General features: G+C 42.3%; 2 long non-coding RNA genes across 2 annotated transcripts in view; both read left to right on the forward strand.

Moving 5' to 3' along the window:
- The first annotated feature begins 1,249 nt into the window (after positions 1–1,249).
- Positions 1,250–3,021, forward strand: LOC122185178. Its single transcript, XR_006180772.1, has 3 exons — positions 1,250–1,355; positions 2,150–2,309; positions 2,820–3,021. It is a non-coding gene; the product is annotated as an uncharacterized LOC122185178 (long non-coding RNA).
- Positions 3,022–3,124: 103 nt separating this feature from the next.
- The window catches only part of LOC122185177, a 45,301-nt gene continuing 26,315 nt past the window's right edge, over positions 3,125–22,110 (forward strand). Inside the window, exons 1-2 of the long non-coding RNA XR_006180771.1 lie at positions 3,125–3,286; positions 3,519–3,592. This is a non-coding gene — a long non-coding RNA (uncharacterized LOC122185177). The remainder of the gene's footprint in view (positions 3,287–3,518; positions 3,593–22,110) is intronic.

Consider the following 22,110-nt stretch of genomic DNA (forward strand, 5'->3'; position numbering starts at 1 on the left):
GAGGTTGCCCAGGGCCCCATCCAACCCGGCCTTGAACACCTCCAGGGCCTGGGCACCCACAGTCTCTCTGGGCACCCTGTCCCAGCACTTCACCACCCTCTCAGTGAAAAACTTCCCCCAGCATCTTATCTAAATCTCTCTCCCTTCAATTTAAAACCTTTTCCCCTTGACCTATCACAATCTACCTACATCTACCCATTTTCCCTCCTGTTTATAATCTTCCTTTAAATACTGCAAGGCCACAACGAGGTCTCCCCGGAGCCTTCTTTCCTCCAAGCTGAACACCCCTAGCTTCCTCAGCCTGTCTTCATAGCAGAGGTGTTCCAGCCCTCTGACCATTCTCGTGGCCCTGCTCTGGACCCTCTCAAGAGCTCCACATCTTTCCTGTGAACGCAGTTCTGCAGGTGGGCACTCAGAGGGGCAGAGCAGTGCTGCTGATCACAGCCTCTGGCTGACACCTTCCCCCTAATTCCTTATCCACCAAAATGGTCTCTGCAGCTGTAGAGGGACAGGGGCTTGAGGAAAACAGAGGTGCAAAGGCAAAACATAGGCGAAAGAAGGAAAACAAATTATGCAACCATGTGTTTTGGGGTCACCTAACAATCACGTATCAATAGTTAGCATCTCATACCAAATCATGATCTTTCCTTCGTTCTAGTGAGAGTTTTTGTGAACGTGAGACTAACTACCAAACAAGGGAGCAGGGCAGAAGTCTGAATGTCAGAGGGTGGGACAGCAGCAGTATTTGCATGCCAGCTGGTTTCTGGGCCATGGCAGAGGCCAGGAACCCTCACTGCTCCACGTGGAGCTGCTGCTGGGCCCCTCCTGTCAGCAGAGCAGGGGCTGCCCAAGTTCCACACATCTGAGGAGAAATCAGCCCCAACAGGGAGAACTTCAGGCCATTTTTGTCGCTCTGCTGTCCAAACGCACAGCACTGTATTGTTTTTGTTACTTGACCTTCAAGAGCAGGGGCTCATTTGGGATGCACTCCTTGTTTCTGAGGATTAGCAGCTCCCTCCGGAGGGGAACCTCCACCTGTGGTTAATTGATCTCAATTTGCTTAATTATCAGTTCAGCCCAAACGCTGGCCAGGTGCAAGCCAACCCAGGCAACAATAGGCTCTCACACCACCTCAGTGTGGGGCTTCTTGCACCTGGATGCCATTGCTTGGGGACGGGTGGGAGGGGAAAAGTCTCTGTCCAGGGCAGCAGTGTTAAGTGAATTGCTTAATTCCCCCAGCTTCACCTCGTTATTTTAGCATGAATGACAAAGGAGCACTTTTTTTAGAGCCAGTTTTACTCTGGTATGGTGTAGAAGCTGTCTTGGGCTGCCTCAGCTGTGAGTTGTGGCCTCTGGTGAGCATTATCTTACTGTAAGATCTGCTACTCTTGTATTATGGCATGTACTGATCAATTTGTGAAGGAAAATGGAAGTCTCTGACACCCGTGTGGTCTTTAAGTTAGCTGTTTCCTTTGGGTTCCTTAACAGGAGTCAACAAAAGATGTGAGAGTGGAAGAGGTTTTCCCTAGCCTCTCTGTTATTTTCATTGTTGGAGCAACTATTGCTACTGTCTGGGTCAGAATATCACATTGTATAGAATCAGAGACTGGCTCAGGTCAGAAAGGACAATAAAGCTCACACAGTCCTATCCCCCTGCCCTGAGCTGGGTGTCTCCCTGTCCCCCCACCAGATCAGGCTGCCCAGAATATCATTCAGCCTGGCCTTGAGCACCTCCAGGGATGGGGCACCCACAACATCTTTGGGCAACCAAAGATAAGAGTCTGGATGGTCTGGATTGGTCTGAAACAATGTGCCTCCACAGTCTTGTTTGAAGCATGTTGCTCTCTTGTTTGTTTAGATTTAAAACAAAAAGAAACTCGCCCAGAACAACTTTAGCACGGGAGGCTGGGATAACCGTGGGTCACCTGTGCTTTCTTTCAAGGGCTGAGAACATTCTCCCCTCAACTACTTTAGGAAGCCTTTGAGGAGAATTGCTTCTTTGCTGTTGAACAGTGGTGGGTGTGGGCTGTCTACAATTATTGCAAAATATGGGAGCATCCTTCTAGCAGCTAGGAGGAAGTGCAGGGCTGAACGCTGTCCTTGTAGCCTGATGAGGATTATTAATCCCAGCTTTGTGTTTTCTTTGAAGACTGGTGCTGTTTCGGTGGAATGAAAGTTGGCCAGCATAACCGCCCCTGGAAGTGTGGTAACAGACAGCCTGAGGCTATGCATTTCTTAAACTGTTCCAACTCAGCTGACAACAGTGTGTTAGTCTGTGGCTTCTGTGCTAATTAGGCTATGTCATCAATGTAAGCAAGTATAATTTCAGAGTGTATATGTTAATTGCCAGCTGAGGATATTGCTGTTTGACTGTAATAGAGTGTTCACAGGGCAAATTTGCATTGGAGGGTAGAGGCAGCATGCTGGGTTGGTTGCTGCCAGGGTTTGTCTAGAGATGTGTGAATACCAAGAGGCATTCATGCCAGTGTTTTTGTTGAAAAAGAACTGAGGGGCAGAATAGAACTTAATTGTGTCTGATGTATGGCCTCTTGGGTGGGTGAAAGAAGAAGGCACACTTCAACACTTTGATTACAGTGTGTGAAGTACTATCTAGTAAGGAGGGGATAAAAAGGCACTGGCTGGGACCAGACAGTAAGGCAAATTGGTTTGAACTGATTTTAAATTAGTTAATTACACTGTTTATATGTTTTTCAGAATTATGCATTAATTTTAAATAGCTTATTAGATTCAGTCTTTCAAGGTTGGCTTGCACAAAGTAGATGAACTCACAAGGCTTTCCTCTGGAATCAACACTTCAGGTGCTTTTAGGAGCAGCAGAATAAGAAACCCTTAAAGATTGCTGCAAGTGCATGAGAGTAGCCTACTAGAGGAAGCAATATCAATAGAAGATTCTGAGTATATTCTGTAGATAGTACTGAAGGACTCAGTGCCTTTGTCGGATTTCTCTTCCTTGATGTCCCTGGGACTCATCAATTTCCATACCACAGCCCCAGAGCAACAGAAAAGGCAAGCCCATTGCCCCCAGCACTTCCTAAATCTGTCCACAGACTGCAGACCAAGACCAAGAGCTATGCTGAGATCATGTCGTTTTTTTGTCAGATTAACAGCTGATTTCTGGCATTGTCTGCTGTGCCACCTTCAGAACCATTCAAAGGATGCTCTAAGTGCAGGACTGAGTAACCTGGACTAAGGTTTTAAAACCAAATAAAACCAAAACCTCTCAAGGCGAGGAGAACTGGCCCCCAAGGCAGCACAGCTGTGTTGAGTAAGTTGGATGTCAGTGGTGCCGTGGGCTGTGTGATACCAGCATTGGGCTCATTTCTACAGGGTTAGGCTTTATTTAATTATTCCTATGGGAGATTTATAGAGACTCTTGCTAGGCCTTTTGGGTATAGATATTGACTTACAGATCATTCCTTTTTTTGCTCATGACAAGCACTTTTTGATTCCTTCCTTCCTGACTTTTTTTTTTTTTAATTTCTTTTATTTTATTTCAGTTTTTAAAGGCAGTGTAAACAAGTGCCTGGGGAGTTGCTGAGGTTACCTGAGTGACAGTTTGAGCACTGCAAAGGTAAGATCTCCTTAGCAGCAGCAAACGGCTTTGTGCACAGCTGCCATGTATATAGTGGTCATCACCTTGCACATGCTCTAATAACTCTGGGAGCATTGTGGGATGACTAGATTCTGACATTTCTTTTCATATTATCTACTGTCAAACAGAACAGAATGCTCAGAAAAGCTGCTGATCTGCTCAAGTTGTGTTCTACAGGAATATTTTCTGCAGCCTCTTTCTTTTTTTCTTTTTTTTTTTTTTTTCCAGATCCTCATCTCTTTATAATTTAGCCTGTGATGCTTTATTTATGGGAAGCACAGATGCTTCCCAAGACCCATCTTGGGTAGGGGCTATCATTTGCAGGTCCCCAAAGTGGCTCTCCAGTTTGTCTCCTTTGTGAGATAGGGTGCTGAAGGGAGTGATGAGTGAATCACTTCCATGGCTTTTGTCAGGATTTTGAGTTCCCAGATGGAAAGATGACCAGGTTAGAAGAGAACTACTTAAAATACTTATTAAAAAGAGTGAGGGGGGAAAAAAAAAAAAGTAAAAAGATGTATGTGAAGGAAAGCAAGCATGTTAAGTGGTTGTCTGCTTTTTTTTTCTGGTGTAAGATACTGTGAAAAAGGAACAAGACGCTGAAGTTTCTCCCCTATTCATTTGCTTGCTGCTTGTGTTTTCTGAACACCTCCTCCTCAATTCTACATATTTTTTTTTTAGAGGAAAATGTACAGGTGCAGATGGACTCTAATTTTTGTTGTTGTTACTGTTTATATTTGGAAATTATATGCTAAAAAAAAGAGCTTGTTTAACCCTATGTGCTCATATATTCCTGTTACAGCTCTTGTAAGTCACCACTTGTTCCTTCTTCAGAAGGCTTCTTGTCTAGATCTGAATTCTGAAACCAACTTTATTCATCTCTCCATGTTGAAACAGTGGCTTTGGGGTGGTTGAGAATTGTCAGACTGTGAGCTGGCACTGCTGAAATGTAACGGTTAAAAAAAAAAAGATTTGCCTCTCCAGTCTAATCAGCACGAGCAATCAGTGTTCATGGGAGAACACGTTTCAACAGTGAGATTTCCTGTTGAAGATCTGTAAACTGCTTGGGGAAGTAAGTTAACAATGAAGTAATCTAATGATTAAGTGTTATAGCATGACATTAGCAAATAGTAATACCTTGACATCAGTAGTAGAAAAGATGATTGATTTGTAGGGCTGTTATGTATGACTGATCTAAGGGTATGTCAAAATAATGTTTTCTGGCAGGAAAAACCACAGAGATCCGTGGTTCATGGCAGCAGTAAAGAGATAGTGTTCACTGCAGAAACTGCATGAGACAATAAATAGCTTTTGCGGAGTATTCAATGAGGAAATGAAGCTATATACAAATGCAACTCTTCCTGGAGGATAGATGTGATCAAAATGAATACATTTCAACTTAAAATGCTTTTCTGTGTTCAAGTACTCTGAGATTGCAGGGTCTGAGAGCATTGTGGATAGTTCAGATCGCACTGCAGACAGATTAGAAACAAGGTTGTGAAGGGTTAAGGTGTGGAGAAAGCAGGTGACATTTCATAGGCTTTGTCCATCTGGGGGTTGGTACACTAGTTGGTACACAGCCTAGTGGCTGAGTTAATAGCTAAGGTGAATAAGTGCCTATCCATGTACTTTGCCTCTGTTTATAAACTGCTTGTCATCTCCTGCCTCTTGCCGCAAGCTAGTATGATAGCTAGGATCAGTTAGCATTATTATAAATTAGCTTTTTGGACTTTGTAATGTGTTGAGTAATTCTTCTTGCTTTTTTTCCCCCATTTTTCTTTTGCCACCAATATCTTTTGTCACTAAGCAGGCAAGTTTGGGATTTCTTCTTTTTGTCAGTTCAGGTTCATATGACATGGCTTTTACACTTGATATTTCTACACATAGTCCTGGTTATACAACTTCTGTGTATTTACACAGAGTTGAGCTGATTGTTGTAATTTGAAGGAAGGCAACTGAAATAGTTGAATTTTAAAGGTGAATTACTTTGCTTTGGAAGATAGCTTTCTATTTTGCTCTTTGAAACCAAGACCCTTTTTTTTTTTTTTAAGGTATCTCAATACCTTTAAAAAAGAACTAACACTGAACGTTTAGCTTTCTGGTATTATAGTTTGCACGTAGCTAATTTACTGATCTCAAATTAATAAAAAATCAATAGTTAACTGTGTGTGTGTGAGTGGGTTATCCTACATGTTGATGTAGATATTCTGCATAGGATGTTTAACACTTATTTATTTACCATAGGGATTTTTGAGCTATTTCTACTGCCTTCAAGCTTTGTGTGGCTGTATGGTCTCATGTCACATTCATCACTGGCAGCACCTTGTCTGAGTTTGCATTCAGCTAGGTAACTTGGCTAATGCAGCAACAGAGCTTTCAGAAACCTTTTCTTTGGGAGGGGAGAATTCTGAGTGCTGGAGGAATTGCTATCATTAGGTTGCCCCTCTAAGGCCTTGGGCTGGCTGCTTTGGTGCTCTTTTGATAACTGACACTACTTTACTCTCCGTATCTACCGATCTGTACATTGGTAGCTAATAGCTCAAGGATTTCCCTCTCAGCACATATTCATCTCCTAGGGAAGTAAGAAGAATAGAGATTTTGGGATATGGTCTGGAAACTCCTACAGTATGGGAAGGATGTACATGCAGTCTGCGCTCAGTCAAAGATTAATATGCAAGCCAGCATTCAGTGAAATGAAGGAGCTATTCACTAATTTGGAAGTGGTTTGGAAGCAAAGTGGTTTGGAAGCAGAAAGGTTGGTTGCAAAGCATGTGAGTAGACATTCTGGTAGCGTTCTGGTTATAGAAAGGCCATTTGCTTCATCTTTGTGTTTCTGTTTCCTCTCAGAGAGAGGCACTTTCCTGTTTTATTTTATAGCAGGCGCTGTTTCCTTTGCGCTGATGTTAATGTGATATTGGCCATAGAGCAATCGTGTGTGTTTACCCTGCTTCCTCATGTTTGCATGTTCAAAAAGTTTTTATTGCTGGCTGCGTTTGGCTTCCTTTCAAGAAGGACACCCAGAATGCTCTACAGGCTTCTGCTTAAGGAATATGCACTTTTGAAGTCTTGGGTTTTTTTCCTTCTCCTTTCTGGCCCTGCTGACATTCTTTTCATATAAAACAATGTCCTCTTTGGACCTCAGGTGTTTCAACTGCTGTCAATTACCACTTCTTCATGTTTGTTTTTTTTTTCCCCTCAATTTTTATTTAATGCAAGTAGGTTCTGTGGTGTCAACAAAACCTGCAATTTTATTTAATCTTTGCTGATGTAATGTTTCTCTTCCCCATGTTGCCAACTATGAATGCTTTGCTGCCTTCATCCCTTGTCCGAATTTGACACTCTCGTAATTCAATCTTCCAGTCAATGTCTTGCTTTAATCACGCCTCAAGCATGCCAATTGCATTACACTTCTCCCTTTGCACATGTGCTTCTAATTTACCACACTGTCACATACCAGCTCTGAGTGTTGCTATGGGTCATGCGTATGGTTTAGTCTTCCCTTGAATGCTGCCTGGAGAGGGAAGCAGCAAGGAGTTCTTCATCCATCCTCCCTCAGTTACCAGTGTGGGATGCTTCCTAGGGAATTAAGGAGTTTATGTGACCAAAGTTACCAGTAACCTTTACTGAGGAAAACACTCATCTAGTAGGAGTCATTAAAAACAGGATAATCCATGCTATGTTGTTTGGGCACAAATACATTATCTTATGTTGAAACTTCTGCAATTGTGTTCAGTATCTCGTCTGAGTGCTTGCATTATTTGGCTGCCACAAAACTGGCCATGCCCACTGGCTACTGCTGTACAACTGACTTTTGCTAAGCTGAAGGAGAGCGTGAAAGATGGGACTGCCTCGTCTGCCCTTATTTGCAGCACCAGTTGTTGACTCTGCTACACGAGGAACAAAACTGAGTTCTTAGGGATTTCTTTGCAGCAGCTGGGATCTTTGGTGTCAGAGTGAACTACGAGAGGTATTTAAAGAAGGCTTCAGTGTGAGTTCATCTTTTTAAGTCACGAAGGTAATCTTCTACTGTCAATTTGGCCATGTGCTCTCATGACTTTTACAGGACTGCCAGTTTCAGATAAATCTCACAGAGCTGCAGTAATGAATAACAAAGGTTGCTGGGTAGGAATGCAGACTTTGTGTTGTAAGGTTGCATAAGCCTTGTTTCTGCAGGGAAACAAGCCCAAAATTAAATGCCTCCCCGTATGGGAGGACATATAAAAAATATTTCCAGGAGGAATCTACAGTCTTCCTAACTGTGACATTTTCAATGTTGTTCAAACCATTTAAAAGCCATTTCTGTAACCACCAGCTATACAGCTGTGGCTTACTAGCTGGCATTTTGGGATAGCATGGCTGTTCTAGCTGTTGTGAGATTGTTTCATTATTGCAGCACTGTTATCAGTCCTTGGCAGCCTCCAGACTGATCCAGGTTCTGTGGAAGGGTGACTTTCTGAGCTATAGACGATAGCTTGGGGAAGCAGAGGCTTAAATAGGTATTGCAGTTCAATCAGTGTGACTATAAATGACTTTAACAGGTTCCTTGAGGTCACTCCAGTTTCCAGGAGCTAGAAATTGAAGAGGGTGATTCAGAAGGAGTTCAGGATGTGGTGATGAAGGACATAAAGCCACTGGGATATATAGTAAACAGCTACTTGCTGTATTCTTCATGAGTGATAACGTGTAGGCTGCTCCAGAAGTAATGCCTCCTATTTATTTCCAGGGAAATAGCAGCAGACACAAAAGGCAAAATACTATTTCATAGGGCAAATTCTCAGCTGCAAAGCATGCTTCTTCAACATAGTCACCACCAGTAGCTGTGCAGTTTTACCAGCGATGAATAGGAGGCTGCAAGCTGCGCTCCTCAAAGGCTACACCTGCACAGGTGACGCATTGTCACCACTGATGAAACACACAGCTATGCTCATTTTCACTGTTTGGTCTCCATCAATGTTCAGCAAGTGATAGTGACTGCCAATGACTGCCATTTTTTTCTGCAGGGAGGAGTTCCTGAGCACTTCCAGCTCAGTGGCCATTTTGCCAGCCTGCCCCTCTGCTGCTGCCTGTTGTACAGCAGCAGGGTGTGATGGGATACATGGGATAGTTCAGCCTCTGCTGCCATCCCACCAACATTCACCTTTAACCTCTTGAGCCAATATAATCAAATAGGCAGCATTACTTTCAGAGCAACCCCTTTACTTTCAGAGCAGAACTAGTGGGATTTGTGCCTTGTTTTTGTGCAGCTAGGAGGTCAGTGTACCTCATTGGCAGCTACTGCTGGTCTTAGTGAGGCCTCAGGTTCCTCAGTTGCCTGAGCCCCTCCCCAGCACTGAGACCTGAGGTCCAGAGGGGACCCTGTTGTGCTCCCAGGGCAGCCTTGGGAGTGCCAACAGTGCAAAGGCAAAGACTGGTTTGGCTTTGGAAAACAGCTTCAGGATTTTATTATCGTTATCATTTTGTATTGTCCTTTTGAATTGCTTATTGTCCTGGTTTGGAACAGAAGTCATAATAGGGCAGCTTGAATGGACCTTCATGCTGAACATGAGTCCTTCTTCCTACCCAAACCAAAGTCTTCATTTTCTCCAATGAAAGCTGCCTCTGTACCTTCTCTGGCACTGCTGGAGGCTGCAGGGAGCTTGGTGTCCATCCACTGGAGTTTTCCCTTTGTGTCAGCGCAGAAGCATAGAGGACATCAGTCCCAGTCCTGCCCTGTAATGGAAATGCTAAGTCACAGCCTGAAGCAGGGATTGAGCACCTGGTGGGAAGGCAGAGCCAACCCAGGGGAGCTCTGCCAGCAATGCACCTGAGTGACTGGAAGGGGTGGAGCCAGGATCCACCCCTTCCCCAACCTGTTTTGAGGGGTGTTAGTGGTGGTGTGGGTCTTGTTGGAGATCACTGCCTACCTGAGGCCTTCCAAAGGTAAGCAGCTTTTTCCCTTTATTTCTTTATCTGTGGCTGTTGCATTTGGGCTCCTTCTCACTTGCTGTAGCCAAAGACTTTTCCACCTTGCTATTATCATATTGTAGTCTTAGGTGCCTTTTTCTTGAGACCTCAGTGAAGAAGAGGTGAGAGGTTTTGGGGAAGGATAAGGATAGGGGATGTGGAAGGAGGGGTTCTGGAGAGCAGCAGCTGTCCCAGGGGCTCTCTGGCAGATGGTGACTTCAATGCCAAGATGGAAATGGAGAGCCCTGCTGTGCCACAAACAGATTTAGCGATGTCTCCAGGCAAGCATATCATGATGTTATAGTGCTTGCCTGTGCTTGATGGAGATGGATCCACCTCCTTTGGTTTGTTCTCTGGAGGTAGGTCCACCCCCAGAGGCTCAACATTGCTCTTTGGGGGGGTCTACGTCCATTGGCTTGGGCTCACTGCTGCTCCCCAGAAGCCTCCGCTTCTTTGCTGGAGCAGGATTCATCGTCCTCCTTGGAAGTTTCCATAGTGGGAGGGAAGGATCTGTCTGTTGAGCTCTGTGTGTCAGATGCGTGCTTCCTCAACAGAAGTCGGTCAACGACTGGTGTTCTGTTGTCAGGGTCCCTGTTTCTATAGCCGTCAGCAGGGAGGTGGCTCAGGACATCATAAGGCCATGGCAGTGCGACCCTCAGAATGTCCCATGACAACCAAAACATGGCTGTGTTGGGTGAGGGGAGGCTATGGCCTGACATTGTCCTACTTGTCACAGTGGGATTCTGCGGGGCTCCATTTTAAGGTCCTTTCTCTGGAATGTTTTACTGTTGATTCCAATAAAGATGTGGCAGTTGTATGAAGTGAATTTGTGGGTGATGCTAAGCTGGGAGGAGTGTTGATTCTGTTGAGGGTAGAGACCTTGTTCTGAGATCTGGACAAACATTGGGGTAGTCCCCATCTGCGTAAAGAAGAGCAAGAGCTGGGCTCTGTACCAGGGGTGGGGTGACCCTGACTCTGTGTGCTGTCTGTGGGAGGTAGGCTGGAGAGCATCTTTGCTAAAAGGCATCTCGGTGTTCTGGTTGGTGGCAAATTGAATCTGAGCTGGCACTGTTCCCTGGCATCACTGCTAAAATGCACCACCTCACTGTGCTCATATCCATTGTTTGGCCTTATCATTGTTCCACAAGTGTTGATGAATTTTGCATAGAGGAATTCAATTATACACCTTTACTTCTGAAGCACTTCCATGTCAGATGCCATTTTGTTTGCCCTTTTGCTACCTTCTGTCAAACAGCCACAAATGTAGTTTAACACTGGGAGGTTCAACCTCTCCTGCCATCTTGCCAACATCCTCCTTTGATATGCTGTGCAGTGATTTGTTGTTCTTCTCTTTGCTCTGGTGGTTTACAGGTTCTGGCTGCTACCTCAGCTTTCTTCAGAGTTGCAAGGTATTGAGTTTTCCTTGAAATACCATCCCATTACTGCTGATGGCAGTGGCACAGGGACCTTATAAGAACTATTCATTTTTTTCTTACTGTATTGGCACTTCTCTTTGTGCTTTAGCTGTTGATTTTTTTTTTTTTTTTTTTTTTTTTTTTTTTTTTTTTTTTTTTTTTTTCCTGGGGGCTATGCTTGTTAGGCTTAGAAGATTTCTCAGGTGTTACAGTACGTGTATAGGAATACAGTTATGAAAAAGTGTATTAGTTTTTGAGAGTGGATCTCTTTTATTGGACTAATAAATCTTGAAGTTTTGATAGCAAACAATACTGATTTATATGCAACCAGATTAAAGTTTGGAAATAGGAACACGGTTGCTGGCACATCTGTTTTTTGATGGTAAGCCACAGTGTTCAGCTTAGTGGCAGGCTTATCTTTGTGTTTGAAAGCAAACGCTGTGTTGCATTTACAGCTTAATACAAATAAGCAGAATTTTTTTTGTGTTTCAGTGAGTGTAATTGCTGGCAGATGTGAGTTTACGTTTGTGTTCCCAAGTTCCTCACCATTTACAGAGTTCCCCTGAAACCATGCTGCAGCACGAGCCTCTGTGGTTCAGGGACCGCAGGGTGAAGGCTGCTCTTCTCTAATAGAAACAGACAACGGAGTCAAGAGTTGTGCTTAGAAGGGGCACTGCTGTAATACCCCTCATGCCTCACAGTGCTGGCAGGCATCCTAGCTATTTCTAGAGGAAAAGATGCAGCTTTGACAGTTTCTTGCATATCTTCATCTTCCAGGAATTAGTCCGGTTTGTTCTAGATGCCCTGCTAGTACATAGTAGTTCAGGATTACTGTCACGTTTACAACCTGTCCTTGTGCTGTTCCACAAACCCTTTATTGCTATGTGATGTTGCATCTTTCAGAAGTGTGATGGTAGGAGTATCTCATCAGTTTCATTAAAACATTGCTCTGGAAATTTGATTTATTGGCTTGAATAAAGACTTTGATTCCCCATTGTGTATTTGATAAAAGAGAAGTCTGAATAAATCTGTATTTTCACACATCTGAGTGAACGTGAAATGGCTGCTAGTTAATTTCTAAGGCAGTTAGTTGAAGTCCTCTAAAATAGGAGAATTTCTCCAGTGAAATGGTGTTCTGTGACCAGTCTGTAGAATCTGCTAAATGATTTGTCTTCATGTGGCTTTATAGTGTCTTGACAAGCAAGAAGACTTGCTAAGTATTTACTGTATATCTAGAATCAGGAAGATAAATTGTTTTTTATTACTAGAGTGTCTGAATAAATGCTTTGAGTGCACAACTGACTGCAGGCTATTGAAGGAAAACTGTGTTGCTTCACCCTCCAGCAAGGCAGCACTTTAATGTATCAGCATGCACAGGTTTTTCTTTCTCATCTTGCATTTTCAGGAAGCCTGAAAATTCTGGTGCCCCAGCTGATAGATATCCTTGACTCTGAACAGAGCATGTAGCTCGTTTCTGTAGCTTCTCCTTACTCTGCAGCTTCACCAGATGTAGTCATGGTCAAAACTGAGTTGAGTCTTATTCCTTTAAAAAGAATCCCTGGAGTATAGCTGGAGAGAAATGGTCACCATTTGAATTTTCAGAGCAGTGCCTTGAGCAACAAATGTGCCAGAGTTCTTTAATAAAAACAAGATTAGTTGGATTTATGGCCCAGATTTTCAGGAGAGATGGTAATAGACATCTGTGTCAAACAAGAGAAGATCCATATGTATGGATCTTGTATATAAACGTGCAAGCTAGAAAACTACTAAGAACAACTTATTTAATGTATAGATAGAGATGAAGTGGAATACTCTGAGCCTAGAGACAGACTGGATGCAGCTTTTATCAGAATAATATATCAGACTGGTTCTGAAAGCATGGAGGAATTGCTTGCATTTCTGTTATTGGCCCACAGTGATTCGCATAACCCAGAGAAACACAAGTATACTGTAATTGTATGGAGCAGATAATTTTATTCACTATGAACACCTATGTGCCTTCTTTCTCCTACTCATACGCTGCTGCAGCTAAGCAGCTGGGTGTCAAGTACCAATCTGAACCAAGTTTTTGTGGTTGAATTGAAACCAGTAGGATGTGTTTACATGCTACTGACCACAGTGGCTTTTTGCAGTGGGTGCAGCTACGTTTAGTGTGAAATTTGCTGCTATAAATGAAGTTATTTCTCAGTTCTTTTTGTAAGAATGTTGCATGCAAAGCTTAAAACTTCAACATCAGTTTAAAAAAAAAAAACAAAAAAAAAAAAAAAAAAAAAAAAACAGAAAAACAGAACCATAACATGTGATGCTTTGCTTCCTTAGGTTGTTGGGGTTTTTTTGTAGGTGATCGTTGTTTCCCAGCTTTATTACACCACTTCCATTTATGCTGCAAGATTGATGTTGGAAATTCTGTGTAAATACACTCCATCAAGAAGCCATTGTGTCACCTTGAGTTCGTTAAGATGTTCACTGCAACACAGCAAAATTGGCAAAGCCACCATGGAACAAACCTCCATGATTTATAAATTACAGATGTCAAGGCTTTAGGAAAGTTGGTGGAGTACTTTATGGGTCACCTTTATTTTTCCTACCGTGGATGCCTTGCCTCACATGTTTCCTTTATGTCAGTCTGTCCATATTCTGCATATTATTGCCGTGAATAAAGAAGCCGCTGTGTGTTTAGCTGAGTAGAATATTAAATGTCGTTTGGGGGGCTTGCCTCAGAAGAGAGGAAGTGAAGAAGCACCAAATAAAATATGAACATTTGACAGGGGGTGCAAAGTTTGATGGAAGGATTGCCTGTATGTAAGTGACAACATAAAGACACCGGAGGTACGTTGCCTTGTGCAAGTGGCAGTACAAAATGTGCAGGATGGAACAGTGCTCGCATGGAAAAGCCTGCTGTCTAGTGCAGGGCAGGAGGATGGAGGTGATGGTATTTACAGTGTGGAAATAGGAAGCTGAGGCCTGGAAGAGGCAGATGAATTAGCCAAATTTAAACAAAGTTTATAATCGGTGAGAAGCCTGGAAGCAGATTTCAGGCAGTGCACTGGGCAAAAGCTCATTCTCCTTCACTCCTGGTTAACACATCTTGGTTAATAACAGAACAAAACACAACCTGATGCTTATATGTCTTCATGTGGATGTAAGGAAAAAGTCTTTTACAGTGAGGGTGGTGCCTAGAGATGTGGTTGATGCCCCATCCCTGGAAACTTTCAAGGCGAGGCTGGATCAAGACTTGGGCAACATGATCTAGCTGTTCATGTCTCTGTTCATTGCAAGGGAGTTGGACAAGATGACCTTTAAAGGTCCCTTCCAGCTCTAAGAATTCATTCTTCTCAGAGCTTGAATAAACCAGAATTTAATACTTGGACCAAAGAAATTCATCCTGCAATGCTTAAAAATATTTCTGCAGCCCTTCACTACTGTATTTGAGTTCCTGTAAATCATTCTTTAAATTGGTAGTCAGTAGGAATGAGGTAACAGGACTACCATCTTCTGCTCTAGGCTACAATAGAAACAGGCCCTACAGAATTTCTACTTCAGGGATTGTTCTGCCATTTTCTTTGCAAATATAAAAGTTTGACTTGGTAACTGTGGTGGGTAGGTTAGTATTAGACAGGAAGCAGGTGACTGAGATTTAAAAGAACGAAAACAAAACTAAAAAACCCAACAGTAAGTGTGTTAACATCTGGTATTGTCCTTAATTTTTCTTAGTTCTGACTGTGTGTTTGGAGCTTAAGAATTCTGTAATATACATATGGCACTATTTTATCATCAGTGAAATGTTGAAGATTGTGATTCAGTACCTGGCTATTAGTCCAGCGTTGCAAACTAATGTTTAAATTTTAGGCTGCATCAAAAATGAGAGCTGAATGCAGCGTGCATACAGCAGAAGCCTGCAGAGGAAGCCGGGCCAGCGAGAACACAGAGCACTGTAGTGGCAATGCCAGAATGCCAGCCAGATCCATGGACAGGAGCATAGCAAACAGTCTATTTTGAATTTAGCTAATTTCCCAATGAAATTCCAGGCAGTCATCATCAATCAGACCTGCTAATTTCGACAGAGCTGTTACCAATTTAATTTTATTTTGTAATCAACTTTTTGCAGGAAAAATGCATCACTTTCTGAAGGGCTATAGAATTGAGATATGGTGGGCATTGAGACCCTCTGAATACCTGTGGCGGCTTCTTCTTGGTCATGCATCTGGGATTTTTGCTTTGAGTAATGGCTTTTCTTTCTGACAATTGATGTAAATAGCTGTGTTGTACTTTGGACTGAGTTGAAGACCCCAGACCTACAAACACTGCAAGAAATTGAGACATGTAAGGAGGTTCAAATACTTCTGTACAGTATTTCTAGATAAACAGACCAGGCAAAGTCAGGATGAAATTTTAATCCTAAATACATTATAAGTGATGCTGGTAGTGCTGCCTATAATTAAACTTGCCTCACATTTCCCATTATAAGACCCTGTTTTCAGTGGCATCTAAGTTGGCCAAATTTTAACTGTTTGGGCTGAAACTTTCCATGCTGAATGTCTGCTTCAGATGAATTGTTTGGAAAGCTTAAACAAAAAATGGTTTCACCATTTCTGGGAATGAAATTAAGAGAAAAATATTTTCTTTTGCCATGCAAACTTAATTCTGGCATTTCCTGAGTTTTGAGTGCTTGAGTCTGTAGCCTTGATGATTTTGTGTATGTATATTTACATTTCCTTCAGAAAATGAAAGTTTATAACATAATGCCTATACATTTGGATGACTAAAGTTGATGTGAAAACTGTAAATAATTAGCTTGCATTAGAAACAATCAAATTACTTTGATTTATTGTTTATCCTTGGGAAATCACTTGAGGCCTGATTTCAGCAAGCTTATCTCTCATAAGGGTCTGTGTTGTGCGTAGCTTCTAACATTGGTCTCTCAGTCTTTTTACTCCAGTTATTTGCATGTAAATTATAGCTTATGCTCTTCTTCTGCACCCTTTGCTGTCAGGCAGAATTAAAGTTCACTTGTGTTACTGTAATATAAGTGTTACCCAAATCAACCTTAGTGACAGGTTTGATCTCTAGTTGGTTTAAATGAGGGGGATCTTCTACTGGGTTCTGTGCCAAGGTCCGGTGCACACTCGTTGTCTTTAAATACTGAGACTATCCAGAAATCTAGTTTTAATTAGAGCTATAACGGCTTATGCTAGCAAAAAATTGACTTGCTGCTAACCAAGTCTCTCACTCCTCCTTTAATTAAAATAAGTAAATTAATTAAAAGAATGTCTCAAAGCATAGATTTAAGAAAATTAGAAGGGAAGAGAAACTGCAGTAGGCACTGAGCATGCTTAGGGAAAGGATTGTTTCTCTAGATGCACATAGAACAGAAAGGTATCTGTTACTGGTGCTGCATGTAGGTGGTTCAAAGAGTGCAATTACATGAAGTTTTTTCCTACTGGCTACCAACTTCTTCATGAAGAATGGCCTCTCCTGCTTGGAGTATAGTTTATCAGTGATAGACTCTGCTTCTTTGATCCTCTCTGCTTTTACTAATACTCATGTGGTGACCAGTACATCCTGAAACACTGCTGGAGCCTTTGAGGCCCCATTCCACGTGTGTTTATTCTTTCCATTTTTTTTCCCCTTTTACCTTCATGCCTGTTGGTTACTTCTGACTGTAACTGAGAGCTGGTGTAGCCCTACAGACAAACTTGTGCTTTCTGTTCATGGTGGAAGAACTGAAGCTGAAGCAGGGGAAGGGGAAGGGAAGCGGTTACAGCTCTTTGCTAAATGTAGGTCACTGCCAGAGAGAATTCAAGCTGGTATATGGCATCTAAGAGAAAACACATGGATACCTTTTATAAAAGAGAGATGCTGTCTGCAAGCGCTGCTTGTGTCCCATTGCCACATAATCCCTCAAAGGAGCCCTCAAGTTCCCTTCCCATGTCCAGGTTAAGTAAATGCTGGTGGTGCTAAGAACTTTAGACTATCTTCACATTTCCTGGCTTTTACTACAGATGATTATTTATCGTTTGTCATTGCATTTCAGAGAACTGCTTCTTCTAACAAGGCAGTTTGTAGTTCAGGCTTGGTTGGAATCCTTCATTTTTTCAAACAAGTGCTTTGCTGAATTGCAGTCTGGAAATGAAAAAAATGCTGAGGGACTTTGGTATTGTAGCTCCTAAAGGCCTCAGCACACTTCTAGGACTGTATCCGTTAACCTGGGCTAGAGAAGAGCCTTTGAAGTTCCTATGGTTTAATTGGAAAGGGAGACAGAGGGTGAGGACAGTGAGATACAAAAGGGAAAAGCTCCATTCAATGCTATGTACCTGGTCATGGCAGTGGTAGGTTTTTCGCTTTTAGTGTGGGGTAAAGAGACAAGCTGGCTGTAGAGCAGTGTTGGGTGATGAGCTGCTGGACTCATCTGAAAAAAAAAATCAGTCTGTTTTGCAAACAGCAGGAGAAAACAGAGTAACTGGAGAGTAATAAGATGGATTTTCTTGAAGAAGAGTGTTGCTGGGGAATCAAACAGGTGTGTAAATTATATCATTTCTTGTGCTAATATTGTTATTGCCAAGATTTTTTAGCTGCATTGCCCAGGAAATTCTTTAGAAAAGGACAGAGCCAGCTTGATATGTTTTTCTGTATTATTGGCAAGATCCGTGACAACAATGAAATCATCTTCTGTCTCTGTGCTGCGGGCCCAAGGCAAGGCTTTCTGCCTTTCACAGCTTTTGGTGTACTTACCTTTCAGTGAAGTTTACTCTAGATGAGTGTATTTTGATCACAAGAAGATGCATCTCTATAAATTACCTTCACTCCCTCTTGAGGCTAGTAACTGCACTCAGGGTCGGTGCAGTCTTCCCTCTTCTAATGGTGGTCATTTTCCATTCAGAGAGGGAAAAAAAAACCAACAGCCCAACAGCAAAACGCCTTATCCCCATCCTATCAAGGAAGGAATTACCAGAGGACTATAAACTGCATTCCCACTTCAAAGGCTTCTGAGCTAACTTGGATGAGATTCCTGTCTTGAACACTCTCCTGTGGAAGGGCTCCATCCAGCAGCTAACAAGCTTGGCCCCGTTATGTCTCTGAACTCGGTCCCTCAAAAATGGGAGTGGTGGTATACAGTGAAGGGGAAGTTGTTTGCATAGCATTTCTCTTGAAATGACTCTGTCTCGCTCTGTTCCTAAACCACGTGTGCATTCTTTCAAATTAAATTTCAGTGGATGTGGTATTTTCCTCCACTTCCTCCCCTGAATGGGTGTTGACATGCTATTAAACAGCTGCCTTGCTCTGCTCCGGAGATAGGTGCTCTTCCAGAGGCTGAAGTAACTCCTGCAAACATCCAGCTTGCCTTATTGAACTGTTGGGATTGCTCAAGAGCAAAGTTACAGAGGAATGCTGTGTCTATGTGGCAAATGACCTGGAAAAGGTACTTTGTTGTATACGTGGAATTACACTTCCAACATGTATCTATGACAGCCCTCAGACCTCATTGTACAGCTTTTGTTCTCAGTGCAAGGGGTTACTGAAGCAATTCTATACCTTTCTTGATTGAAGTTCAAATATATAACTGAAAATCTGATTACTCAATAAGAGCCCTAAGAAGTTAGTCTGTCTTCAGGACGGTTGCAAGGAGTATGGCAGCAGGGCCAGTGTGAGAGTAGCTGTAGAGAAGTGGTCAGTATGTGGCAGTGTTACTTTCCCAGCTGCTCAGTGGGCTTTTCTTTAGTTTATAGCTTCTTAAGCACAGGAATGATCTTCCATCCTTATTTCTACAGTCCCTTAGTATGTGTGATCTGGAACAGTGCAGTAGTGTAAGTAATAGCTGAAACCTTGTGATGGGCTTCCAAAGGAAGTGTGTTTGGGCACATAGTTGTATCCTTCTAGGAGAACCTGTTGCTCATCATCCTTTCTGGAAACTGGCTTCAGGAAGGTTTATTGGCAGAGGGAGCTTATTTTAAGACAATGAATAAACCATTATGTTCCTTTATTACAGTGTGTCAGTTTTGAGTTCTATAATGCGTTTAAGAGCAACTGTGGTCTTCATGAATGTAATACCAGTAGCTCGATGAGAAGGGCACTGCGTAAGTTGAAGATGAGTTCAGTTGGATATTACGTACTGATTTCCCAAGGGGACTCTTCTTCAGAGTTTGGAGAAGTAATTTCAATATTCATCTGTTTTCACTGTAAGCTAATTACTAAGTACATCAGTAACTTAATTTAGTTTATAATTCGTTAATTTATTTCTGATTATGTTCCCAGACTGGGGGTTAAACTTGAATTAGAACATTCAAATGTTTGCGTATTGGGATTAAAAAGAAATTCTGAATGAAGGAGTAAGTTTGTATTACTTAACTAGCATAAGAAGCAGGCCAGACAGGAAAACTTTGTGTTTATAGCTGCTTTGAAAAAACATTTCCACTCTGCTGAACTTGGTGCTGTTGTGAACATCAGAGTTTTTTGTAATGTGAAGATGAAGGTTTTAGAGGTTGCCATGCTGAGATGTCAGTTCCTTTGGTACAAAGCCTGGTGGTCCCAGTCCAGATCTTTCTCTCCCGATGCCTCCACATTTTTTTAGAAAAGCCAAGAACATGCAGCAGTCATTCTCAAAACCAAAAGAAACCCCACAGAACAAAACAGCCCCATTTGGAGGGAACCACGCTTAGCTTTACAAACTGCTTACAAACATTGCCGGATTTCCCAAGAGGCTGACAACGTTTGCCAAGCATTGACTGATGTTGTATTGTAGGCCAAACACTTGATGGTATTTATGTTATCTGTCAAGTGGTTCGCAATGTTTAATAACATCTGCTAAGTGCTCCGGATGTTAATGATGTACTCAGCAAGGACCTGAGGAGCTCTGCAGCCTGTACCAGCTGGCTGGCCACACTTGTGCTGTCTACCAAGAGGCACTAAGCATATACGTGGACACATTGCTGATGCAGCTTCAGACTTGGTGGGGTTGTGTCAGCAATGGCTTCATACAAAGTGTTTGTAAAGGTTATGATGTCTGTTGGGAGCTTTCCTCTAGGTAAGGGATATTTTTTCACTAAGGCTAAATAGCTGTCCCTGTAGACCCTGAACCGGTGTATCTTTTTTTTTTTTTTTTTTTTTTAAATGTTCTCTGCCGTTACAATTAAGGTATTGAGCTCCTGTAAAATTAAGGACCTGTAAAATTAACTATGTTTTTAATACAACCTTGATTAAGTTGTTTAAGCTCTTCATGTCTCACTTCTTCTCTACGTGCATTAGGGACTCTCATGACCTTCAGGATGTAGTTTCTGTCGTTATGTGGTTTGAGTAGTGCCAGGTGTGGTAGTCCTGGCTAAAGTTGCATGGCCTGAAGACTGTTGTTAATTCAGGTATTAAGGCTCCAGCATGTACTTCCTGCTGTGGTTTCAGATGGATCCTGTGCTGTTAGTTGCATGTAAATAATTTCTGTGCCTTATGGACCTTGTACAGCAATTTAAGAGGCTTGTGAATGGAAGACTTTCTATAAATGTAGGTCGTTAGTACAGTGTGAAAGGATACAAATAGTGGCTTTAGTCATGTGGGGCCTGGAGGTAGAAGTCATCACTCCAGGAAGCAGGAAAGGACGTGAGACCTGGGTCAATTAGGAGAACAGCAAAAGTGATAGATATGCTGATATATGTATGTACATATATATATATATATATGTATCTATTACACAATATCCAGCTGCATGTGCTGGCCGGAAAGAGTCCTTGTGTGTATCTCACAGCTGAATGATGCTCAGGGTGCTGTGAAGCCCTTCAGAGACTTTCATCTTTCTGAATGCAGTTTTCAGGGCCACGTTTTTATTTTTTCCTGAGCGTTCTTCTCCTGACTGAAAGCTTCTTTGACTTCGTCACAAACACTGGGGTCTGATTTTGTGGGTCACCTTGTTAATAGTCTTGTGTTCTTATGCTAGTAATTTCTTAGGTTGCAAGTGTGATTTCTTAGATGCATGAGGGAACAAACTGCCCCTATGTGTGACGTGCTTTTGTCATGCAGGTGATGAATACTGTGTGAAACCCAGGCATAAGAAGGAAAATAGGTGTTGGTTGTGCCAAGGTCACAAGACCTGTAATTAGGTTAAAAATGTACAGCATCCTTCCTCTCTATCAAGCTGCTTCTGATGCACAGTCAGTTTCTTGGATCCCAGTTCAGAGTGCTGTTCTGAAGCACTGATTTCATTTACTTGCAACAAGTGCTCTAATAGGTTTATGAACTATTTTTCTTAACTCCATAAAATTAGGGTTTGACTCACAGGGTGCTGGTTTTACAGTTTTAAAACTTGTGCAGCATTAAAAATGATGCTTTTACCGTGACATCCCCATTATACTTGATCTGCAATGCTTTACATAATACAACTGCAAAGTTGCTTTTGAAAGTAATGATCCCAGCTCGTACCTGTGAGAAAATTAAAGCCAACTTCTAGCCATTGCTGGGACCCATTACATAATAAGAAAAAACTTCAACTCTGCTGAAAGCAATCTTTTACTTGGTACTTAAAATTGAGGAGATAAAGAGGTAAGAACTGATCAAACTGTCTTCCCCCTCCTCCTCCCCTTCCCAGGAATGCTCTGTAGAACTCCTCACGTCTGGCATGGCAGAAGCATGCTGCAATTCAGCAGTACTTTTCCTTTGCTTGTCTGTGCTCTGAGTGATGCTCCCGTACTTCTCAGCTGGCTCCCCAGTGTAGCTCTGCTCTTCTGGGTATTACTGGGGATGTTACCTACTTCTGTTCTGTAATTGTTGTGTTTCCTCTCATATGATCAGAAAAGGCAGGTTGTTTTCTTACAGAGCCACAGGTGTTTGATCACCTCCTATGTTTTCCTTGCAAGAGAAGCATGTACAGGGTTGTCAGTGTGAGCTGATGATCAGGCTCTGATACACAGCTAAAAGCTGCTCATCAAAAATGCTAACATGCAGAATTTGCAATGCTGCATGCCTGTAGTTGGTAGAAATAAGAGGTGAAGGACTCTCTTAAGTCTTAAACTGATTGATAGTTCAATGATTTCAATAGAAATTGGGACGTGTAATCCTCAACAGCACTGTTTAGTAAAAGATACTTATCCCTCCTTACGAACTTCTTCCATCATTTCCTAGAAAGGGCCAGCACTGCTGCTGGTATAATGCACCCTGCTT

The sequence above is a fragment of the Lagopus leucura genome, unplaced genomic scaffold (genome assembly GCF_019238085.1).
Source record: "Lagopus leucura isolate 7727_CA_CO unplaced genomic scaffold, USGS_WTPT01 Super-Scaffold_100027, whole genome shotgun sequence".
NCBI classification, from domain to species: Eukaryota; Metazoa; Chordata; class Aves; order Galliformes; family Phasianidae; genus Lagopus; species Lagopus leucura.